The 13,317-nt window shown below is 41.0% G+C and overlaps 1 protein-coding gene across 2 annotated transcripts in view; it reads right to left on the reverse strand.

The window, feature by feature from the left end:
- LOC120037739 (hexokinase-2-like) overlaps positions 1 to 13,317 on the reverse strand; it is a 62,418-nt gene that overhangs the window by 34,649 nt on the left and 14,452 nt on the right. The window lies entirely within an intron of this gene.

The raw sequence follows: 13,317 nt of genomic DNA on the forward strand, positions 1-13,317 counted from the left end.
ATATATTTTAAAAAGTTAAATGACAAATCTTTACGACCAGGCCCAGAGAGCCTATTCAATTAATAGGGATTCTATATGTAACTATATGATTAGGCAGATAAAATGTTGGGGCACGGATATAGGAGGTCATAAAATAAATTATTTCTAATTATGTTAGTCAAGTGTTTCAAAGTGGAAAATTACAGACAGGGTGACAGTTACTTCACGTTTCACGGAAGGTGATCATTTTTTTTGCCTTTATTTAAAATGGGTAAGTCATTGAGATCACTTTCTCTTCTACAACAATCTGACCAAAAAGGAGCAATGAATCAAATGGCAAAGCAGACCAGTGATGTTGCAAACAGGTTCAATATGTACATACTACTACACCCATTTGGTGTGGTCATATCTAACCCCAGACCCCTGACTGTTTCCCAGGTTCGCTCTGCTGGCGTTTTCTAGGGGGTGAAGGCATAATGCCCAACACTGCAGGAACCCACAGAGGGGACGTTTCATGATGCGGTGCAGTAGGCGTGTCAGCTCGACACCAACACCCTGGAGGCCCTAGAGGTGAGCGTTTCAGTAATAATTCGCTGTGTCATGTTATAACCTCTGGGTAATAACTGGCTGTTGTAAGTTGTGTATGCTCCTCAGACTGGATGAGAGTTTAGGAACAGTATGGGCCTGTACATGCTGTTCTAGTTACCTGGTTATGTCATGCTATAACCTCTGCTCCCCAGACTGGCTGTGGACCAGAGTGTTATACTGAATATCAGTGTTTTCCACAATTGCATAGAGTAGCCGGCCTCTGGTACATTCGAATGCCTTGATTACATCTGAAATTCACAGCGAAATTATTGAATAATGAAGTAAGATGGCGCAGACAGACATGGCAGCTCTGCTTCTAGCTCCTAAGCAACCATACAGTATTTTGCTTGTGTGTGTGTCATTTCTTACATTATTAGCACAGAACGTTTGTTTATTTACATACAGCCAGAAATAAGTTTTGGATATCAGAGGCAATAACTCACCAGCATTAAGAATCTCAAATATATTTTGATTTGTTTAACACTTTGGTAACTACATGATTCCATGTGCTATTACATTGTTTTGATGTCTACACTATTATTCTACAATGTAGAAAAATACATTTTTACTAAGAAAAACCCTTGAATGAGTATGTGTTCTAAAAAATCTTGACCGGTAGTGAGTGAGATAGATAAAATCAGCAAAAAAAGAAAAGGTCCCTTTTTCAGGACCCGACCTTTCAAAGATAATTTGTAAAAATCCAAATAGCTTCACAGATCTTCATTTTAAAGGGTTTAAACACTGTTTCCCATGCTTGTTCAATGAACCATTCATGAACATGCACCCGTGTACCGGTCATTAAGACACTAACAGCTTATAGACTAGAGGCTGACGGATTATGATTTTTCAACGACGATACCGATTATTGGAGGACCCAAAAAAAGCCGGTACCGATTAAATCGGCCGATTTAGATAGATCTAGCTATCTATATAATGACAATTTCAACAATACTGAATGAACAATGAACACTTATTTTAACTTAATATAATACATAAATAAAATCAATTTAGTCTCAAATAATGAAACATGTTCAATTTGGTTTAAATAATGCAAAAACACAGTGTTGGAGAAGAAAGTAAAAGTGCAATATGTGCCATGTAAAAAAAGCAGTCTTTGTTAGGAAGAAATGGTTCTCACACAGTTTGCAACGAGCCAGGCGACCCAAACTACTGCATATACCCTGACTCTGCTTACACTGAACGCAAGAAAAGTGACAATTTCAGGCACCGCATTGATTATATGCAATGCAGGACAAGCTAGTTAAACTGGTAATATCGTCAACCATGTGTAGATAACTAGTGATTATGTTAAGATTGATTGTTTTTCATAAGATAGGTTTAATGCTAGCTAGCAACTAACCATGGCTCCTTGCTGTCTGCACTCGCGTAACAGGTGGTCAAGCTGCCACGCAGTCTCCTCGTGGATTGGAATATAATCAGCCATTCCGATTAATCGGTCGACCTCTACTACAGACGGTAGGCAATTAAGGCCACAGTTATGAAAACTTAGAGGACACTAAAGAGGCCTTTCTACGGACTTTGAAATACACCAAATGAAAGATACCCAGGGTCCCTGCTCATCTGCGTGAACGTGCTTAGGCATGCTGCAAGGAGGCATGAGGACTGCAGATGTCCTCGCAGTTGCAGACCACGTGTAACAACACCTGCACAGGATCGGTACATCCGAATATCACACCTGTGGGACAGGTACAGGATGGCAACAACTGCCCAAGTTACACGGACAGTGCTCAGACTGTCCGCAACAGGCTGAGAGGCTGGACTGGGGGCTTGTAGGCCTTGTGTAAGGCAGGTCCTCATCAGACATGACCGGCAACAATGTTGCCTATGGGCACAAACTCACCATCGCTAGACCAGACAGGACTGGCAAAAAGTGCTCTTCACTGAGGAGTCGCAGTTTTGTCTCACCAGGGGTGATGGTCGGATTCGCGTTTATCGTCGAATGAATGAGCGTTACACCGAGGCCTGTACTCTGGAGTGGGATCGATTTGGAGGTGGAGGGTCCATCATGGTCTGGGGCGGTGTGTCATAGCATCATCGGACTGAGCTTGTTGTCATTGCAGGCAATCTCAACGCTGTCCGGTACAGGGAAGACATCCTCCTCCCTCAAGTGGCACCCTTCCTTCAGGATCATCCTGACATGACCCCCCAGCATGACAATGCCACCAGCCATACTGATCGTTCTGTGCAGGATTTCCTGCAAGACAGGAATGTCAATGTTCTGCCATGGCCAGCGAAGAGCCCGGATCTCAATCCCATTGAGCACGTCTGGGACCTGTTGGATCGGAGGGTGAGGGCGAGGGCCATTCCCCCCAGAAATGACCGGGAACTTGCAGGTGCCTTGGTGGAAGAGTGGGGTAACATCTCACAGCAAGAACTGAAAAATCTGGTGCAGTCCATGAGGATGAGATGCACTGCAGTACTTAATGCAGCTGGTGACCACACCAGATACTGACTGTTACTTTTTACCCCACCCCCCCCCCCCCCCCCCCCTTTGTTCAGCAACACATTATTCAATTTGTTAGTCACATGTCTGTCGAACTTATTCAGTTTATGTCTCAGTTGTTTAATCTTGTTATGTTCAAACAAATATTTACACATGTTAAGTTTGCTGAAAATAAACGCAGTTAACAGTGAGGACGTTCCTTTTTTTGCTGAGTTTAGAAGCACAAGCATTTCGCTACACTCGCAATAACATCTGCTAACCATGTGTATGTGACCAATAAAATTTGATTATCTTTTTTTTTTTTTTTATGTCTCAAAAACTGTTTTTGTTTGTCATTATGGCGTAGTGTGTGGATTGATTAAATAGTTGTTTTTTTCTCATCAATTTTAACAAAGCTGTAACGTAACACAAATGTGGAAAAACTCAAGAGTTCTGAATACTTTCCGAATGCACTGTAGCCTAGTTAATATGAAGTGGAAAAAGTAACCTGCTGATTAGCCGGCAGCCAGCGCTAATGGGAAACACTGGAGGATGAGGAAAACACTGGAGTATGAGAATGGAGGTTGTGGGGGTGTTATAGTATGCAAATGCAGTGTTTAAATCAGAAAGATTTATTTGAAAATGACAGATCCAGTCTGAAAAGTGTCCCGTCTACATATCCTTTTATGTTTTACAGAACACCAGTTATCCAGAATCATGCTACTGAGGCTGAACAATAATTAATCCACTGCACCAGGGGACAGAGGAGAATGAAAACAGACCACTCACTATACAGTGGAAGCAGAAGCCCCTGGAGGAGCAATGGCGATGCCTACCATCACCATGGCACCCAGCACAGCATGCAAATTGTAATCTCTTCCCCTCTCTTTACTGCTGTAGGATGCAGAGAAGATGAAGGCAGCATTCAAGAAGTTAAGTTATTGTCACGTGCACAAGTACAGTGAAATGCCTTTCTTGCCAACTCTTTCCCAACAATGCAGTAATCAATATCAGTAGTACTACACCGCTGTGACAACTCCTCTACATTCATGATAATGTGGATGACAACAGACCCAAGTCAGCTGGCCCCCACTCACACCCAAGCTGTGCCACAAATGCACTCAACTGAATGGTTCTACAAAGTCAACAAGGGTGAGATGCTACAGATCTCCAATGGCATACGTTGACTAGGGATCAAAATGCTATTCTTAAATCCAGGTGACATCTTGCCCATGTGCAAACAATCTCTACAGTACATATTCCTAACTCAATTTCATAAGTCAGAAAATGTGCGCGCCTACTGGGTTGAGGCTGCACTACTTTCTGGCCTGGTTGGTGAAGGTTAGGAACCAAACCAGAGTGTGATGTTGAATATGAAGATGGCGATTGTGGGCCTGCTATATTGTGCAAAGAAAGTTTTTAACCTCTAGGGTAGGGGGCAGTATTTTCACCTCTGGATGAAAAGCGTGCCCAAAGTAAACTGCCTGTTACTTAGGCCCAGAAGCTAGGATATGCATATAATTGGTAGATTTGGATAGAAAACACTAAAGTCTCCAAAACTGTTAAAATAATGTATGTGAGTATAACAGAACTGATATGGCAGGCGAAAACCTGAGAAAAATTCATCCAGGAAGTGGAATTATTTTCATGTGGCTGTTTTCAACTCAATGCCTATAGAGAATCCAATGGGTTAGGAATCAGATTGCCGTTCCTATGGCTTCCACTAGATGTCAACAGTCTTTAGACATGGTTTCAGGCTTTTATTTTGAAAAACGACGAGTAAACAGCCATTTTGGTCAGAGGACAGAGGAACTTTGCAGACCTGATTTTGCGTGCTCGTTTGTTATTTTTCCTTTCTATTGAAAACGGTATTGTCCGGTTGAAATATTATTGATTATAAAGACAAACAACCTGAGGATTAATTATACACATCGTTTGACATGTTGTTTCGACGAACTTCACCGGTACTTTTAGTATGTATTCGTCTGCCTGTTGTGACAGCCTTGGAGCCATTGGATTACTGAACAAAACGTGCCAACAAAACAGAGTTTTTGGGACATAGAGGAACTTTATCGAACAAAACGAACATTTACTGTGTAACTGGGAGTCTTGTGAGTGCAACCATATGAAGAACATCGACGGTAAGTGATACATTTTATTGCTATTTCTGACTTTAGTGACTCCTCTACTTGGCTGGTAAATGTTTGTATGTTTTTTTTTTATTTTATTTTTTTTTTACACGGGCCGCTGTCCTCAGATCATCGCATGGTATCCTTCGCCGTGAAGCCTTTTTGAAATCTGACACAGCGGCTGGATTAACAAGAAGTTCATCTTTAAGCCAATGTATAACACTTGCATATTTTATGAATGCTTATTATGTGTATTCCCGTATTTTGAATTTGGCGCTCTGCAAATTTACCGGATGTTGGCCAGGTGGGACGCTAGATATGTTTCAAAATGTCAGATCCAGTCTGAAAATGTCCTTTCACAGAACGCCAGCTATCCAGAGTTATGCTACTGAAGCTGAATAATTGTTCCACCGCACCAGGCGACAAAGGATGGAAACAGAAACACCTTCACTCAATTTCACCCAAAAATGTATGGATTTTTGTACATGCGCTCGGTTCTCTTTACATTACATTACTCTTAACATTACTAAATTTTGAATTGAATTTGATCAGGGGTGTTACTACATGGAGGGTCATGTGTCTGCTGGTTTTGGTTAGTTCCTTTCAATTTGCGTCCAATTAAAGGCATAATTCGGGATTTTGGATACAATTTTTGTGTTTGTCTGGGAAGATGGAAGTTAGAAGTAGTTTCTTGAGCCAATGCTAACTGGAAGTCTATGGGTATCTGCTAGCATGCTACAGTAGAATGCATGGGTGATTGGTTTATGTAAACAGGGCATTCAAGCAGAAACATGAATAACTACAGTGAAGGGAAATGTTTAGCCTGTAGTAGAGCTAGCTAACTGGCTAATTTATAACAAAAACATACATTACCAAGGGCTAGTAAGCAAGCTAAAGCTATTATTAGCTTGCTGGAGGAATATGTGCTTAACAATGCTAGGTAGCTAGCTAGCATAAGTTGCTAGCTACCAGAATGCAACCTGTAAAACGTTGAAGTCATCTAATATGACCCCTTTAGTATAGAAGGTTTGTTAACATTTTGAAATGGTATGATGATTTATGTGCCATAATTATAACGAGGAGAAGTTCCTCACCTCATCCAGAGCAGACTGCCAGTCTTTCTTCCCTGCTAAGCCTAGCTAGCCATCTGCGTCCGCATTTGGTCCACCTGTTTACGAGGGGAATCTTTTCCATGAGCACAATTCCTGCCCGCATTTTAAGCCCCACCTACCCAAACTCATGATTTGTTGGGGGAAATTGTCTGAGATCCCCCTCTCCCCATTTCTAAAAGTCCGAGAGTAGTTAACATCCTACCCAGATCTTGTGGCGTTACCCAAGGTCTGGCTCCTCTAGACTAATTGGAGCAGTGGGGGGGGGGGGGGGGGGGGGGGGGAATCATGGGTGAGACTAAAATGAATTTCATTACAGCCACTGAGAGGACTGACCATGAAGCAGTAGACTCCTTGCCACCACATTCCTCTTTGAAAAGTGTTTGGTCTTTTCACCTATTGCCAATAACATACCCATGGCCTTTAAATGTGCTACAGATTTCTCAGAATTTCTCCCATGTGGGAGGGCGAATTGCAACAGCACAAGTCTGCAATCATAACAAAATCTCCTCATCCCACTTCCCCATAACATAGTGGAGACTTGCATTTTGAGCCTTTTACTTTCAGTTTTGGTCCACCAGTTTAGATGGTACAATGACTCCCTGCACTATTCAGTGCTTGTATTCTTCAACAAACTGCCATTGAGCGAACAGTGTAGAGTTTTAGCAACCAGGAAGTGACAAGGCGATTTCTACATTGACATACCCCGGGTTTCCACTAGACAACACAGTCAGTCAAAACAGAACAGCTTTCCCATTTTGACAACAGAAGCCGGCGGGAGAAATCAATAGGCAAATATCGTAGCCAATCACAACACTGGCGGATAAGTATTACTGTGAAAACACTCATTCCACCATTATTCCCCTTGCCTCTCCACAAAACATTTCTAGAAAATAAATAAAATGCCTTTCGTGAACCAACACTCACACTTGCTGTTTTTCCCCCCCCTTACTAGCTCTGACTTTGCTGATAACTACTTTGAGGAGAAATGTACTTACTATGACGTGTAGCTATCTTAAGATGAATGCACTAACTGTACGTTGCTTAGGATAAGAGCGTCTGCTAAATTACTCAAATGTACTGCAGCTACATTATACATTCTGAAATAACAATGCAAAAAAAATCATGTTTAATCCTGTGTATCATCTATAACAGTTTCATGAGATAAAGCGGTGAATCTTTCAATGGACTGACATTCCTCTTTAATGCATAACAACCAGACAAACAAAATGTCAATTATCACACTCAGAGGTTTTATTCAACTCAAAAAAGTATAAAATCTATATGTTTTGAATCCTGTCACATTCGTTAAGTGACTAGCCTAACATTTCAATGCCCTTTTAATTTGAATGTCATTTTCAAACTGAGGAATACTTGATCAAAAGGTCAGTCTCAACTTAAGGAACATTTCTTTAGATAGAAAATAAAACCATGACTTGAGAACAAAGACAGTGGGGCAGAGAGAAAGAGAGAGAGAGAAGGAGAAAGAGAGAGAGAAAGAGAGAGAGAAAGAAAGAGAGAGAGAAAGAAAGAGAGACAGAGAGAGAGAGAGACAGAGAGAGAGACAGAGAGAGAGACAGAGAGAGAGACAGAGAGAGAGACAGAGAGAGAGACAGAGAGAGAGAGAGAGAGAGAGACAGAGAGAGAGACAGAGAGAGAGACAGAGAGAGAGACAGAGAGAGAGACAGAGAGAGAGACAGAGAGAGAGACAGAGAGAGAGACAGAGAGAGAGACAGAGAAGTGGTTCAGTTGGATAGACACGTATCTGCTAGGTTGGGGTTTAATGTGCCAATAATGACCCGAGTCAACAGGCTGGGCAAATAGGTTTGGCCTGGTCACCTCTTCAGTCTCTAATGATAAATCACCTTCCCCAGTCTCTTAGAGTGTTTTTGGATATGCCACCTGCCCCGGTCACAAATCACTAACACCGGTCTAACTCTGGGAAAACGCAGCTGGGACTCAAGGCTTCACATTACAATGTTCATGCAGCATAGCCCTACCGGTAGAGTGCATGCCCAATTCACTGTTTCCTTCTTAGTGGTACACTAGTGTGGATGGATATTGTAACAGAGCTCAGATGTTATATGTGCCCTTCTTCACCAGCATACTCTCATTAGCTAAAATTGGTCATTTGAATGTAAATTATATTTTTGTCTGTAATGTCTTTTTAGTTATGAGTCGGACCCCAAGAGTAGATGTCATAATGGCATCAGCTAAATCGGCATCCTAATAAAACATCTAAAAGGGGTTAATCAATCAGAAAACTCCAACATCCTATTCATCTCGGCAAATTACAGAACTGTCCATAGTTGAAATGTTTAAGCACACTTCAAGCCGCTAATCGTGTCCTAAACAAGTACAACGGCCACTGTGAAAAAATTTAACTTCCATTCACAATCCGCACCCATTCAACCTATCCTAGATTTACAAAGTCATTACTTCCAAACAAAAACACTTTCCGGGGTTCTCATAGGCTTACGTTGTTTTGATTATTGCTTGAACAGTCACAAAAATTATATTTGGTCGTGCTAGTTGCAAAATTCCTATTTTGGATGCAGCAGTTTGCTGAAATGCTAACGCTCATTGATATAGGCTGGTAGCAAAGCTAGCCAAAGTGCCATTTTATTGGATTAAGTGTTTATTTGTTTTGGTGTAATGCAGTTGATTTGCAACGATAACAAACATATTAAGCAGGACATTCGTGAGACTTTCAATCCAATTATAATCCAAAATGTGTGTGAAATACACTCATAAGCAACATGTAAATGTAAGATTTTTTTTGCTGCTGGTCTGTAGACGGGTTGGTCGTTTAACAACAAAACCGGAGTGTGCGCAACAGACGGGGTTGGCTTAGATTGTTGACACATGTAAACTATATTTCGTATCTAATATTTATTGAAAACAAATACATTTGCACAATGAGCACTTGTCTCTCAAATCGTTAGTTATTGGTTAGCTAGCTAGTAAATTTTTGCCATATTAGCATAAACGTGACATCAGTCAAAACAAGACATGGTATCAAGAAAAAGATAATTCTAGCTGAAAAATCTAGCTGAAACGAGCCACCTACAAATTTCCCACATGGCTAGCAACAAAAACAAGTTGCCGCCATCTGGCCATCCAGAATCCCAATAACACATTGCCTTCTGCCCCATTGAAGTGTGTGCATTGTTTTCATGACGTTGTCAGCTAACCAGTCTATGAGAACTCCCCTGTGTTTCCCCCATGGTATGGTAATTGTAAATAGCAACTCAGAGTATGGGTTGTGCCATTTCCTTGAATAATCAAATTACAGTGCATTACAAGTCCAAGGCTTGAAGGCCAGGTCTCTCTGGAGAAAGAGGTCTTTTGACACCAATGGGACTTCCTAGTTAAATACAGGCTAAATAAAAACACTTCGGATTGGGCCAGAGCTAGCTAGATAAAGAGCCTTCGGAAAGTATTCAGATCCAACTTTTCCCACTTTACAGCTTTTATCTAAAATAGATTGCCTGCAATGACCAAAAAAGTTTTTAAAGATCCTCAGCAATCTATACACAATACCCCACAATGACAAAGTGAAAACAGAAGAGACACTTAAGCAAATGTATTAAAAAGAAAACAGAAATAACATATTTACATAAGTAAATGCCATGAAACTCGAAATTGAGCTCAGGCTCAGGAGTCCACCTGTGGTAAATTCAATTGATTGGATATGATTTGGAAAGGCACCACCTGTCTATATAAGGTCCCGTAGTTTACAGTGCATGTCAGACCAAAACCCAAGCCATGAAGTCAAAGAAATAGTCCGTACAGCTCCGAGACAGGATTGTGTTGAGGCACAGATTTGGGGAAGAGCACCAAAACATTTCTGCAGCATTGAAGGTCCCCAAGAACACAGTGGCCTCCATCATTCTTAAATGGAAGAAGTTTGGAACCACCAATACTCTTCCTAGAGCTGGCCACCTGGCCAAACTGAGCAATCCGGGGAGAAGGGCCTCGGTCAGGGAGGTGACCAAGAACCCGATGGTCACTGACAGAGCTCCTCTGTGGAGATGGGAGAACCTTCCAGAAGGACAACCATTTCTGCAGCACTCCAATCACGCCTTATGGTAGACTGGCCAGACGGAAGCCAGTCCTCAGTACGACAGCCTGCTTGGAATTTGCCGAGAGTCACCCAAAGACTCACAGACCATGAGAAACAAGATTCTCTGGTCTGAAGAAACCAAGATTTAGGCCCAAGCGTACAATGGCAAGCATCACATCTGGAGGAAACATGACACCATCCCTACGGTGAAGCATGGTGGTGTCGGCATGATGCTTTGGGGATGTTTTTCAGAGGCAGGGACTGTCAGGGACTGGGAGAATAGTCAAGATCGAGGGAAAGATGAACAGAGAGATCCTTGACGAAACCCTGCTCCAGAGCACTCAGGATGCCAGACTGGGGTGAAAGTTCACCTTCCAACAAGACACCGACCCTAAGCACACAGCCAAGACAACGTCTGAACCCGGACTTGAACCCGATCGAACATCTCTGAAGAGACTTGAGAGCTTAATACTATACTTTTGGAGAATCTCCCCAAAACACCGGTGTGCCAAGCTTGTAGCGTCATACCCAAGAAGACACGATGCTGTAATTGCTGCCAAAGGTGCTTCAACAAAGTACTGAGTTAAGGGTCTGAATACTTACGTAAATGTGATTATTCCTTATTTTTTAACAAATCAGCAAAAAAAAAATCTAAACCTTTTTTCTTCATCATTATGGGGTATGGTGTGGAGACGGATGAAGAAAAAAAGTAATATATTTTGGAATAAGGCTGTAACATAACAAAATGTGGAAAAAGTCAAGGGGGTCTGAATTAGAGGTCGACCGATTATGATTTTTCAACGCCGATACCGATTATTGGAGGACCAAAAAAAGCCGATACCGATTAATAGGTCGATTTTTTTAAATGTATTTGTAATAATGACAATTACAACAATACTGAATGAACACTTATTTTAACTTAATATAATACATCAATAAAATCAATTTAGCCTTAAATAAAGAAACATGTTCAATTTGGTTTAAATAATGCAAAAACAAAGTGTTGGAGAAGAAAGTAAAAGTGCAATATGTGCCATGTAAGAAAGCTAACGTTTAAGTTCCTTGCTCAGAACATGAGAACATATGAAAGCCTGTGGTTCCTTTTAACATGAGTCTTCAATATTCCCAGGTAAGAAGTTTTAGGTTGTAGTTATTATAGGAATTATAGGACTATTTCTCTCTATACCATTTGTATTTCATATACCTTTGACTATTGGATGTTCTTATAGGCACTTTAGTATTGCCAGTGTAACAGTATAGCTTCCATCCCTCTCCTCGCCGCTACCTGGGCTCGAACCAGGAACACATCGACAACAGCCACCCTCGAAGCAGCGTTACCCATGCAGAGCAAGGGGAAAACTACTCCAAGTCTCAGAGCCAGTGACGTTTGAAACGCTTGTCGTGGCAGAATCAGATTTAGCTAAGTAACATAGATAAGATGTTATTTTCATCATATGCTTGTGAGATACTTGTCATTAGAATCTTCTGAGCTAGGGATCGGTAACTTGGGGCCAGAGAGGGGAGAGGTCAGGCTTGTCTTCATATGTCAATGTATCTGTTAAACCATGTGGTGCTAAGTAGAATATTAGAAGGGGAGGAGGACAGAGTGGAATGTTGGTTTCTTATGGGAACGTTGTTTGTAACTATTCCTAAACCATGGGATGGAGTTATTAATTGGGAAACCAGTTAATTATCTCATACAATGTCTGTACGCCAGTCACTCCCTACTTTTCTCATAGGGGGAAGGAGTTTGGCCGTGTTTGGAACCATTGTATGTCCCCTCTGAGGTTGCCCTTATCTTGACCTAGTATTTGACCTAAGGGGCTCACTGTCTGATTTTGAGTTTGTCCAGGTTTGGGAGTATCTAGAAATGACAATTGATATATGCCATTGGATGAGGTAATGTTTTGGTAGACAGTGAAGTATCAAGCATGAGATTTAAACCTTGTCTTGGGAGATCAAACTGAACGATGATTTATAGCTGATGCTGTCTAGCGATAGGATACTCTTCTTTCGGGTAAAGGATTCTTTGTAAGTTGAGAGGGGTGTATCTTGGCTATAAATGAAACTAAGAATTGTTTTGTAGGCACTCAGAGAATTCATTTATAGACACTGAATTGATCTGAGAGTCATTAAAGGGCTTTGGTGAAGCTTGTATATATATATTAAAGATGGAATATATAATTTAACTCTGACTTGTGTGTGGTTGGCTCTCTCTCTCTCTTTATTGAGTAATACAGAAAATTACCACGACACGCTATATGCTTCTCTCTTTGTTTACAATGGTGCTAACTCAGATAATAGCATCGTTTGCTTTCGCCAAAAAGCCTATTTGAATTCTGACATGTTGGCTGGATTCACAACCAGTGTAGCTTTAATTTGGTATCTTTCATGTGTGATTTAATGAAAGTTAGATTTTTATAGTAATATATTTGAATTTGGCGCTCTGCATTTTCTCTGGCTTTTTGCCAAGTGAGACAGTAGCGTCCCGCCTAAACTCAGATTTTTGGATATAAATATGAACTTAATCGAACAAAACATATATGTATTGTGTAACATGAAGTCCTATGAGTGTCATCTGATGAAGATCATCAAAGGTTAGTGATTCATTTTATCTATTTCTGCTTTTTGTTACTCCTCTCTTTGGCTGGAAAAATGGCTGTGTTTTTCTGTGGCTATCTACTGACCTAACATAATCGTTTGTGGTGCTTTCGCCGTAAATCCTTTTTGAAATCAGACATGTTGGCTGGATTCACAACAAGTGTAGCTTTAAATTTGGTGTCTTTCATGTGTGATTTCATGAAAGTTAGATTTTTATAGTAATATATTTGAATTTGGCGCTCTGCATTTTTACTGGCTTTTGGCCAAGTGGGATGTTAGCGTCCCACATATCCTAGAGAAGTTAAATAAAGATTAAATAAAGGTGTCCAAAAATACCGATTTCCGATTGTTATGAAAACTTGAAATCGGCCCTAATTAATCGGCCATTGCGATTAATCGGTC

This window comes from Salvelinus namaycush, chromosome 1 (genome assembly GCF_016432855.1).
Source record: "Salvelinus namaycush isolate Seneca chromosome 1, SaNama_1.0, whole genome shotgun sequence".
Classification (NCBI taxonomy): Eukaryota; Metazoa; Chordata; class Actinopteri; order Salmoniformes; family Salmonidae; genus Salvelinus; species Salvelinus namaycush.